The sequence below is a fragment of the Rhinolophus hipposideros genome, assembly GCF_964194185.1.
Source record: "Rhinolophus hipposideros genome assembly, chromosome: 15".
Classification (NCBI taxonomy): Eukaryota; Metazoa; Chordata; class Mammalia; order Chiroptera; family Rhinolophidae; genus Rhinolophus; species Rhinolophus hipposideros.
In genome coordinates, this window is record NC_138061.1 from 35,302,535 (window position 1) to 35,315,075 (window position 12,541).

Here is a 12,541-nt window from a genome sequence, read left to right on the forward strand (position 1 = left end):
CCCCACCTCTCTCTCCCTCTCTCTTTCTCTCTCTCTCCATGCACACACCAAGGAAAAGCCATATGAAGACTTAACCAGGAAGGGGACCTTCTCCAAGAACCTGATCATGCTGGCTTCCTGATCTCAGATTTTTAGCTTTCAGAGAAGTAAACGCTTGTTGTTTAAGCCACTCAGTTAATCTATAGAAGTTCACTACAGCAGCCCTAACTGACTAAGATAGTCCTTCAGTGGTATTTTACACACACAGTGATTTTGTCAGTAGGACAATATTTTGATGGGCATGGCAATGCTAGAAATTGACTGGGCTCTCAGTGTCCTTAGTTAAAGATGTATGAATTCCTAGAAAGGTATTCATGCTTAAGACTGAGGCCACGTGTGCTACAAATTTTGATTGCTAGGGTGTTTACAATGAACAATTATTATCAATTTGACATTAAAATAGTGGACAGTATGTTTGTAGTCATCAAAAAAATAGTAATTTATAAAGCTTTGGTAACAAACATAGCCTAGAACTCTATTACCAGTAAAAGCTGCCTTTTGCTAGAATATTATTACCTTTTTAAAAATCTCTTAAAAGAACAGAGAGTTACCAATGTTACAGCCAAATTTGACTAGTTAATAACTATTTAATGACATATGTTGCCATTTAACAACACCTGTATCCAATATGAAACAGTATGGTTGGTAGAAAGAACAGTGACCCAGGAGTGAGACCCAGAGGCCTACTTTACTCCGCGTTGTCTGTAATGGGCCATAGCCCTGCCACTCTAGTTTCCAGAGTCTGTTTATTCATCTGCCAGATGAAGGGCTTGGAGCCTCAGATTCCTTCCTGTCTCAGCGTTTTGTGATTCTCTTTTATTAATTGTAGACTTTAAAGGTTCTGTGTCATTTGTTTTTCTCCTGTTGCCTGCTCTTCAGATGACTGAGGTATAGGAACATTTCATGTGTTTTGAGGACTGAATTGTTTAACCTTGTGTAGCCTTTGAGTATCTGGATCAAATTTGCAGTCAAATAATATTCAGTTTCTCCCTCCCTCAGCCTTCTTCATTTCCCACCTCTTTCCATGATTTTTCAGTCTGTCCTAGTTTTATGAGATTGTTAAAAAAAAAAAAAAAAAAAAAGCACTTTGGAAGATTTGGAGAAAATGATGAGGTCGTTGGTTGCTGGGTAACTGTTCTTTAACAGTGATTCAATGCTTAATAAGATTGTTTTATCTGGTTCCAGGGTCTTCCCAGAATTTCACTGTTGCTGATTTTGTGTTCTTTTAAGGGGGGAGGAAAAAAGAAAAAGAAAGAAAACAGTAAACTTAGAAGCTTTTTTCCTATGATGTTTCCCAAATTTATACTTTTCATTTTAAATTGGTGATTTTTATCAAAGAATATTTCAGCCTGATCAGGTCCTGTCTTTTGTTCTCTTCATAGAAAGAGATTTTTTAAAGAAACATTTAAAATAATATGTATACCACTTCTCTCAAAGCAGTTCCAAAGACCAAATGTTAAAAATAACACTCTACATGGTCTATCTAACTAGGTTTCAAAGCTCAGAAGCAACCGTTTAACACAGCTCCCTAGTCCTAAATTCTTTATTTATGGATTACTACTTAGGTGATTACAATTTATTGTCAATCGTATTTTCAAGTGGGATCATGGGTGCTACATTTTCTGAGTGAGGTGTACTTTATAGTAAACATTATAGTAAATGTAATCCTTGGGTCACAATGTCTTCACATTGGACATTCTGTGACAATTGCTCAGTTTTATTCTCTCTTTAAATTTGCTTTAGAGAAGGTTAAAGACATACTGAATTTTCCCATCTGGTAGGAAAATATCTTTTGCTGCCATTAGGAATGCCTGAAAAATTGTCTATAGCCTTAGATCAAATAACCAGGAAATGTCTTGATATTAATTGATCTGTATAAAATGAAATATGATATTATATAACCATCTAGAGAATCAGACTTTATCTGTTTTAAATGAAATTTCCTGGATTATATCAGTGAATACTTATTTGTCCTGTCTATTGAGTTTTCTATAATTTCGGTGGTTCTAGTTATCTCTGCTTTCTTGCTCATTGAAGATTAAGACTGCTCTACTAACAGGATTGAGAGCAAGCCCAGGGCACTGAAATTTAACTATGCTCCCTAATCTTTCTATCCTCTGAAGGGATCCCCTTTGGAGGAACAATCTATTCCCCAGTCATTCTCAACTCCATTTTAAGGATCAGAGGCCACCCTGGTCTCCCATCAATTACTCTTACCTTCCAACAATCATAACTTTGAATCCACCAGGACAAATCTCATTAAGCTTTTTATCCTTGTATATGATGCCAAAAAATTTATGGACTCCAAGATCATATGTCTTTTTGATTCATATAAGGGTCTACATATATCCATTTCTACCCCACTTTTCAACGGTTTCCTTCTCTTGAGACACTTCCATTTTGCTTCTTTCAAATTCATAGTCCATCTCAGCAAAATCTCTTCAGTCCTCAAACTCTTTTCTGAACATTTGTTTCACATTAATGCTTTCACACAAACCTGACGATCACTTGATGATTCTTCCTCCCCTGCAGTTGCTCATAACCCTTGAACCACAAATTTGCTTAAATCACTCTTTTGGGATATGTGTTACAAGTGAATCTAATGCAATTCCTAACTTATTGTGGGTGGAACTCACTCCTCCCTTGGCATTAACAGACACCTTTAAAGATTTATATTTTTGTTGTTCCTTTGCTTGGCTCATATTTCCTGTTTATGGCTTTGTGGGTTTTATTCCCTCTGGGCTAATATCAGGCATTGCAAACACTCTGAAGTCATACCCCCATAAATGGGCAGGAACCCCACCCCCTAATGCCACTGGCTCCATCAAAAACAGAACCCCATATGTTTTTCCAGTCTTGGGAAAGACAATCAATGGCCAATCAATGTTCCAGTAATTTTGCTTGCTTTCTATTTCATAGTCACGTATGTCCATGTCCTCTTCAACAGGAACATGATGGACCCATTATTAGCTTAGGTCAGGGCACAACTCAAATGCATGAGTAGGTTGCCAGGTACTGTAGAAGATGGATGAAGTCTGGTCGAGAAACTATATGGCTTGTCCAAAGCAGATAGGCCCAGGTAACTCTAACTGATGCTTGGTTTGAATGTGTACTCTTTGATGTCAGAACTCTGATTTTGAAATCCCCTGTCTTTTAAATATTCACTCAAATTGTTTAAAACACATATGGAATATACAAGGTTTGTTTGTAGCAGTCTTTTACACTTGGCTTTCAAAGTAGATGTATCTTGGACTTTCTCCTAAATCTTCTCTTCTTATTCCATAGACTTGTACCCAGTATCATGCACAGCCAAGGCTTCAAACACTGTTCTCATACTCACCTCTTTGATCACACTTTATACCCTGAGGCAACTAACTTGTCATTCCTGTTTGGTTCTTTTACAAGCACTTACATGTAATATGTTTAAGCTTGAACTCAAGACCTTTTTCCCCAAAGTGGAATCTTCCAGTAGAATCTTCATGCACTCAGTTGCTCATGAGGGAAAGGAGACAAACCCTATTACCCCACCAGGAAGAGAGGAAAGGACAAAGACATTTGTGTGAAAGGAGGATTCTCTATGTGTGACCTAGAAATCAAACAAATAAATAAACAAACAACAGCAAAAACAAAACAAAACAAAAAAAGAATCAAAATCTGCCCACAAAGGAAGAATGTAAGGAGACTTAGCTGTTTTGACTCTACTTCTTGGTGAAGGACAGGGGGCGGGGAAAAGTCTCCTTTGAAAATTACCAGCTGGAAGCTGTCCCTTATATAAATTTGAGACCAGAATACATACTACCAATGTGGTCCCCAAAACACTTCATATTCCATTGGTTTTCAGGAGACCAGGGTTGGTAGTGTTTTCCAGCAGAAGGAGATGAAAATCTTCTCTAAAGGAACACATCTTCATTTCAACCTACAAAGGATTCATGCAAATAAAGTTACAGAAATTATGAGCTCACATATTTAAATGACCAAACTCCTAAAGAAGCAAGTTAACATGAATGATGACATACATAACAGCATAAACAAACCTGGAAAGACTGAATATATTGGATATAAATTTTAAAATAAGTCTATGTAATAAGTAAAAAATGAAAGTGGGAATAAAAGTGTAGACATAACAAACATATAACAATGTAACAGAAATATTTATTTAAAAAGCTAAATATAATTTCTAGAAATAAAAATATTGAAATTAGAATTTAATAAAAGAGAAAAATAGTAAACTTAAAGATTCATCTGAAAAACAACTTCCTTATGAAACACAGACAGATAAAGAATATGACAGAGCTCTTAAGAAGTATGTAGGATAGAGTGAGAAAGTCTAATTCCAGTTTAATTAAAATTTCAGAAGGAGAACATATAAACAGTAGAGATAGAAAAAAATCAGAGATATTCAAACAAAGCTGATATAAATATATATCAGAAAAGATAGATTTGAAAATTAAAAGCATTACCATGAAATAGAGTTAATACATACTGATAAAAAGTTCCATTCACCAAAAAAATGTAATAATTCTAAGCATAGATTGAGCATACTTAAAATATATGACAATAGAAGTGCAAGAAGAAATTAAGAAGCCTGTTGTTATACTGGGATATATTTATACACCATCAGTAATTAATACCTCAAAAAGATAAAATCAAGAATTCTGATGGTATGAATGACAAAATTATGTAAAAGATTAATCTAATGATACTATATAGAAAACTATAGTCAATAATTGAGTAATGCACAGGGGACTTTTTTTTCCAACACAGAGTGAATATTTTTTAAAATATCATTTGAAATGGAACCTTGGAATGACAAATAGAAAAAAACAAGTAAAAAGTGTCAGAAGGTGTTTTCCATCTATGTAAATGACAAAGGATTAACTAGTTTTTATACATTAACAAGAAAAAGATAACGCAATAGAAGGTGGGCAAAGACTATGAGTGTGTGTAAGTGACAAGAGATAAAAACCAATGGCCAATAAAGTGTGAAAAGATATTCAATATTACTGGTATTTAGGAAAATACAAATCAAAAAAAGGAGGGACTATTTCATATCCATTGTATGGAAAAACATTAGTCCATCTGGTAAATGAAAGGTGTTGGAGAGCATGTGTAGAAGAAGAAACTGTTACATACCAGTGGTGGAATGGTAAATTGGTACATACCCTATGGGGAACAATGTGACAATAACTAATAAATTTAAAATATGTATGCTCTCTGAGTCAAGAATTCTACTCCTAAGGGTTCACCCTGGAAAAATTCTTACACATGAGACATGTACAAAGATAACATAATTGAAGGATTATTTGTTTGTCATTGCAAAAAAGAGAGAACATTTAATTGTCACTCAGTAGGGAAATGGATTAATCATGGTTTACTCATATAATAAAACACTATTCAGCAGTTAAAATGAATAAGCTTGATACACATGCATAATCTTAAAAAAGTAATGTTAATAAAAAAGTAAGTTACAGAAAGTCATGCAGAATGTGATATGACTTCATGTAAAATATATATTAAACAATAGTATATATTGTTTATGAATACATATGTAGCAAATGTACAAAAACATACATGGAAATAATATGTACCTTCCTTTGGGGAGAAAGTGAGGAGAAAAAGGTTTCAGACAGGACTTCAGCTGTTTATGTTGTTTTCTTCTTTTCTTACTCTTTTAGAAAGGTAAGAGCTAAAGTAAACATGGCAAAATGTTAACGTCTGTTTTAGTGATTAATTCTTAAGATATCTGTTTTTTTTCTGTCTTTTAAAGTATGTTGCATAATGTAAAATTTTAAAAATGAAAGGAGATAAACCTTTTTTATAACTTGGAAAGTTGACATTTTTTTGGAAATAAAACAAGGGCAGAGTTGTTGAACAAGGCAATCGTTTTAAAAATGAGGATAGGAAAAACATTAGATTTAGTAATAACTTTCAAAAGAGCAGCTTCATTAAATTGTTGACTGAAAATCTAAGTAGCCAGAGGCTCTCTGGAAAGTTGAAAGAAAGCAAAAAGTAGATGGCATAACATAAAGCATCAAATACCCAAGAAAATAAGTGTTAGAATGAAAGATAATTGAGTATCAATATGATATTAATAGGAGAAAGAATAGACAACTAGATGACATAAAATGGGCTTTGGAAGAGAATGACAGTTATCTTTAAGAAATCTTTAATATTACTGATAGATGTACTCATGTATGCAGTTAGTAAACAATAGACATATTGTCTTCATGAAGCAGTTTTAAAGAACATTTAGTTTCTATTTCTTGTATTAAGGATGGCATCTAAAATATTCATCTAATCATACACAAATGCATTGAATTATTAATTGAAATGTACTTCCTCTGTAGCCTGAAGGAAAGGACTAAATTAGTATCATGTGTGAAAGACTGTGGGTACACTATGGCTAAACTCAATGCTCATGTCTTGAGAACATAAAATAAAACAAAAACAAAACAACAACAACAACAAACCACTTAGAGTCTCTGAGTACTTAAAAAATTATACAAATCTAAAATAAAAGTGTCCGTGAAACAATAACTACCTGTATTTAAACTTATGCATGCATTTAAAAAATAATACTATAGAGAGGGGTGACTTTAGGGGCAGATTTATTAATATTTAATATACAACAATAATTGAAAAATGAGATCCAAACTATTTAGTTGCTGATTATATCCACGTGACCTACACTTCCGACTTTGTGAGGTAGAGACTAGAGTTTTGACACAGCTATTTTTGTCTGTATAGGACATGTGAGTATGTTGGAGCCAGTTAGTGGCAGTTGTGGTACCTGTAATTGCCATTGCAAACGTAGAATTAGGCAGTGCACTGTAATCATCAGTTCCCAGGAAGCAGAAGTTTTGAGGGAAAGTTAAACGTTGCATTGCACAAAATTCTTAAATGCATGCCATAACAACATCTCTTTCAAATCTCAGGATCCTATTTCTTTAAGTTAATCCCAATCAAATCAAATAAAAAAAACCTCTTTCAAGAGATAGTTCAAGTAACAGTATACTTTTGATGGGTCATAAGATATTTTAACACATTTACTTGTTAATTATAATAATTCTGGTCCTCTTGCTGGAGAGATTTCTTTAATATAATTTCTTTGAAATCAGTATTCATTTCCCAATTGTAACCTTTATTAATACTCCACTCTCAGTTCCATTCTGACTTCTCTTGCCTTTCACTTCCTAACCTCAGCGTTCACCATTTCAATGTATCAGGAATATGTTCTATTTAGGATTTTCCAGCATTGAGGAGCATGGAATTACCAGGGTATTTATTAGGAATGTGGAGTCCAGGGGCCACTTCTAAAAGATTTTGATTTAGAATATACTTTAGGGTACAATGTAGGTGTTCCACAACCACATTCAGACCTCTTTTCATTCTTCTAACACACTGTATCAGTTTCCAATACTGGTAATTACTATTATCTATTTTCTCTTCTCCCTCAGTTGAGCCCCAGTATAAAAGAGCAAGGCTTTATTGAATGCTTCCATCACAAATTTGCATGGTTAATCATACGTGTTCTATAGTCAGACAGACATATGATGACTCTGTTACATTCTGCAGTCTTTAGGTTTTCTATATATAGCATCATGTCATCTGCAAAAAAGTAACAATTTAACTTCTTCATTCCCAATTGGTGCTTTTAATTAAAATCGATGCTTTTAATTTCTTTCTTTTGCCTGATTGCTCTGGCTAGGACTTCCAATATTATGTTGAAAAGCAGAGGTGATAAGAGACAGCCCTGTCGTGTTCAGAATGTAGACCAAAGGCTTCAGTTTTTCACCGTTAATTACGATATCAGCTGAGGGTTTGTCGTATGTGGCCTTTATTATATTAAGGTATTTTCCTTCTACACCCATTTAATTTAGTGTTTTAATCATAAATGGATGTTGTATCTCATCAAATGCTTTTTCTGCATCTATTGATATCATCATATGATTTTTGTCCTTTATTTTGTTTATGTGATGTATCATATTGATCGATTTGTGTATGTTGAACCATTGTTGTGCCCCTGGGATGAACCTCATTTGGTTGCGATGTATAATCTTTTTAATGCATTGTTGCATTCAATTTGCTAGAATTTTGTTTAGGATTTTTTGCATCTGTATTCATGAGAGATATCGGTTTGTAATTTTCTTTTTTGTGTTATTTTTACCAAGTTTTGGTATCAGGGTAATGGCCTCATAAAATGAGTTAGGGAGTATTGTCTCTTCTTCAATTTTTTGGAAGAGTTTGAGTAGGACAGGTATTAGATCCTCTTTGAAAGTTTGGTAGAATTCACTAGTGAAGCCATCTGGTCCTGGACTTTTGAGACTGATTCAATTTTTCTTACTGTTGATTGGTCTATTTAGATTTTCCAGTTCTTCGTGATTCAGCCTAGGAAAGCTATATGTTTCTAAGAACATGTCCATTTCTTCTAGGTTATTGAATGTGGTGGCATATAGTCCTTCATAGTATTTTTGGATGATCCTTTGTATTTCTGTGGCATCTGTAGTAACTTCCCCTATTTTATTTCTGATTTTGTTTACTTGTATCTTTTCTCTTTTTATCTTAATGAGTCTAGCCAAGGGTTTGACAATTTTATTAATCTTTTCAAAGAACCAGCTCTTTGTTGCATTAATTTTTTCTATTGTCTTTTTGTTCTCTATTTCATTTAGCTCTGCTCCTTTTTTTATTATTTCCTTTCTTCTGCTGACTTTGGGTTTCATTTGTTCTTTTTCTAGTTCCTTAAGGTGCAACATGAGGTTATTAACTGGGATTTTTCTTCTTTCTTGAGATAGGCCTGTAATGATATAAATTTCCCTCTTAAAACTGCTTTTGCTGCATCCCCAAAATTTTGGTAGGATATATTTTCATTGTCATTTGTTTCTATGTATCTTTTGATATCGTTTCTTATTTCTTTGAAACAATCGTTATTTAAAAGTATGTTGTTTAATCTCCACATATTTGTGTTTATTCCTGCTTTCTTTTTGCAGTTGATATCCAATTTCAAAGCCTTGTGATCAGAGAATATGTTTGGTATGATGTCAATCGTGTTAAATTTGCTGAGGCTAGTTTTATGTCCCAATATGTGGTCTATCCTTGAGAATGTTCCATGTACACTCGAAAAGAATGTATAGTCTGACATTTTAGGATGAAGTGCTCTATATATGTCAATTATGTCCATTTCATCTAATGTGTCATTTAAGGCAGATATTTATTTATTTTCTGTTTGGATGATCTATCCATAGCTGTCAACCATATATTTAGGTCCCCTACTATAATTGTGTTTTGGTCAATTTCTCCCTTTAGTTCTGTTACTAGTTGCTTGGTGTATTTTGGTGCTTCCTGATTGGGGGCATAAATATTGATGACTATTATATCTTCTTGTTTTATAGTCCCCTTTATCATTGTGAAATGTCTATCTTTGTTTCCTGTTACCTTTTTTATCCAGAAGTCTGTTTCATCTGATATCAGTGTAACTACCCCCGCTTTCTCTGAATACCATCTGCTTGGAGTGTCAATTTCTACCCTTTCACTTTGAGTCTATATTTGTCCTTGTAGCTGAGATGTGTCTCTTGGAGACAGCATATGGTTGCGTTTAGTTTTTTTGATCCAATCTGCTACTCTGTGCCTTTTTATTGGTGAGGTCAGTCCACTTCCATTTAGGGTGATTTTTGATATATGAGGATTTTCTATCATTCTATTTTGGTTTTTGGTAGGACAGAGTCTCCATTGTTTCTTTGCCTTTTTGTTGCTGTCTATTATTTCAGTGTGGTGATATTCTATGACTTTTTCATCTGTTTTTTTCTTTTTTTATGTTATATACTTCAGTTCTGGAATTTTTTTTTTTTGAGTGGTTACCATTTTTATGTAAAAGAAAGTTTCATATTTAGAGTATTCCATTTTCTCCAGCATGCTTCCTTTCTCCATTCACTTTTCCTAGTTCAAACCTTTACTCTCTCCTCTTTTATGTTTTTATTGTCACAAATTATCCCTATTTATGTTCTGAATTGATTTCTACACTGCAGTAGCAAGTTGTCTTCTTCTTCTCTCTTTCTCTCTCTCTCTCTTTTTTTGTTTGTATTTTTTTCTTCTTTGTCCTGTATGTTATGGCTAAGTGTATAGTGTCCTATTGGGTATAGAGATTTCCATTTCCTGCTTTTGTCTGTCTGTTCGTAATGCTGCTCCTGGTTTGTATTCTTTTGCTTTTTGTTCAGGAGAATAGCTTCCTTCAGTATTTCTTGTAGTGAATGTCATATGTTAGAAAATTCCCTCAGCTTCTGTATGTGTGGAAGGTCTTTATCCTCCTTCATATCTAAAGGATATCTTTGCTGGATATATTATTCTTGGCTCATAATTTCCCTCTTTCAATAGTTTGAATATTTGATTCCACTCCATCCTGGCTTGTGGAGTTTCTGCTAAAAAATCTGATGATATTCTAATGGGCTTTTCTTTGTAGGTTACCATCTTCTTTCCCTGGCTGCCTTGAGGATTCTTTCTTTGTTGTTAATTTTTGATAGCTTCAATACAATGTGCCTTGGAGAAGGCCTGTTGAGATTGAGGTAATTTGAGGTAATTAGATGTTTTATTTGCTTCTTGGATTCAAAGATCCAAATCTTTCCACAAGTTTGGGAAGTTCTCATCAACTACTGGAATATACTCTCTGTTCCCTTTTCCCCTTCTCTCCTTCTGGTATGTCCATTCTTATATTGTTCTTTCTGATGGAGTCAGAAAGTTCTTGTAGAGTTCTTTCATTTCTTTTAACTCTCAGGTCTTTCTCTTCTTCCATCTGTGTCATTTCCAGATTTCTATCTTCGATGTCACTCATTCCTCCATCTGGTCAATTCTACTATCTAAACTGGCTATTTCATTATTTATTTTATTGAGTTTTTACTCTCCAGAAATTCTATTTGGTTCTTCATTAAAATTTCAATCTCTTTGGTAAAATGTTCGTTTGTTCTTTGATTGTGTTTCTGAGTTCATTAAACTGCCTGTCTGTGTTTTCTTGCATCTCGTAGAGTTGTTTAAGAACTGCAGTCTTGAATCTCTGTCATTTAAGTCACATATTTGCATGTCTTTAAGTTAATTTTCTGGAGTGGGTTCTGCAACAGGTTAATAGCAAGAGGTCTTTCTTTTGCTTTCCAGTAGGTGTTGGTAGAATGCTTTATTTTCTCTCCGACTGCAGCCTTTTATTCTCTCTCACGCTGTAGAGTTATGCTTTCTCTGCGCTGTTCCAGCTTCTAACAAAATGGAGGGGGGTTTCCCTGGATGGTGGTCTTCTCTGTTAACATGTCACCTGGGTCTCAGGGCACTGCCTCCATGGAGGGATATGGAGAGCTTCTGAAGTTCCAAAATCTTCCTGCAACAATTTCAGGGCCTGTGTGTTTCAGCGTCTCTGTTTACTTTTGCAGATATATGCCCAGGTAGGTGGAGTCACTGATGGGGTGGATTCTGAGAGGTGGCTCTGAGCAATGGCGGTGACCAGTAGCATAGCCAGTCTTGCACCCAAGGCTCCTCCCCTTCATCAGAACTAGTTGGGCCACGAGTCCGTGGTTGTGGACCACAGATCTCAGAAATGCAAATAATCAGTTATTTTCATCTGACACTACTACCCTTCCCCTTCTAGCACTGGGCAGGTAGGGGTGGGGCGAGCTCTGGGAAAGTAGGGAAGGGTCAGCCAGGCTCCCTGCCTATGCTTCCCATTTTCTGCTTGGCAGTGAGGGCTTAAATTAACTTTTTCACCCTTCTTCCCCAGTCTTTACTCCAAGGTCTCTGTCATGAGCATTGGGTACAACCGTGTTATATGCTAATCCTCAGCCAGGAGTGTGGGCCATAAGGGGAGTGCTAGCAGTCTGAATTCTTCCCTCTCCTGCAGCTAGGCTGTGATAGCTCCGGGATGCAGTGAGCTTGGAGTTCTGAGTTAGGTCTGCATCCTGCACCTCTTTGGCCCCTCATCTCCGCACTTCCCCTTTCCCTCCTCCCCCTGTTCACCCAGTTTGCCCACCTTTAGATGATTTTAATTGTGCATCTCTTTATCTTGCCTGTCTGCTTTGCAGGGAGTCCTTTGTGGAATTATAGCTGTTCAATTTATGGTAAATTCCAGGGGAGATTTCAAGAAGTTCACCTCATGCCACCATTTCTATGATGTAATTCACTGGTTTATCTTAGAGTTCTCACTTGGTATCGTATGTTCTATAGGTTTGAACAAATGTATAAAGATATATATCCATTATTATAACATCATACAGATTATTTTCACTGCCCTCAAAGTCTGTTATTCTCTACCTATTCATCTTCTTATCCCCATTGTGCCCCCACCCCCGCCCCTGGTAACCATTGATCTTTTTATTGTCTCCATAGTTTTAACTTTTACAGACTATCATATAGTTGGAATCAAATAGTATGCATTGTAGCCTTTCAGATTGGTTTCTTTCACTTAGTAATACGCATTTAAGGTTCCTTTATGTCTTTTCATGGCTTGATAGCTCATTTTCTTTTAACAATGAAT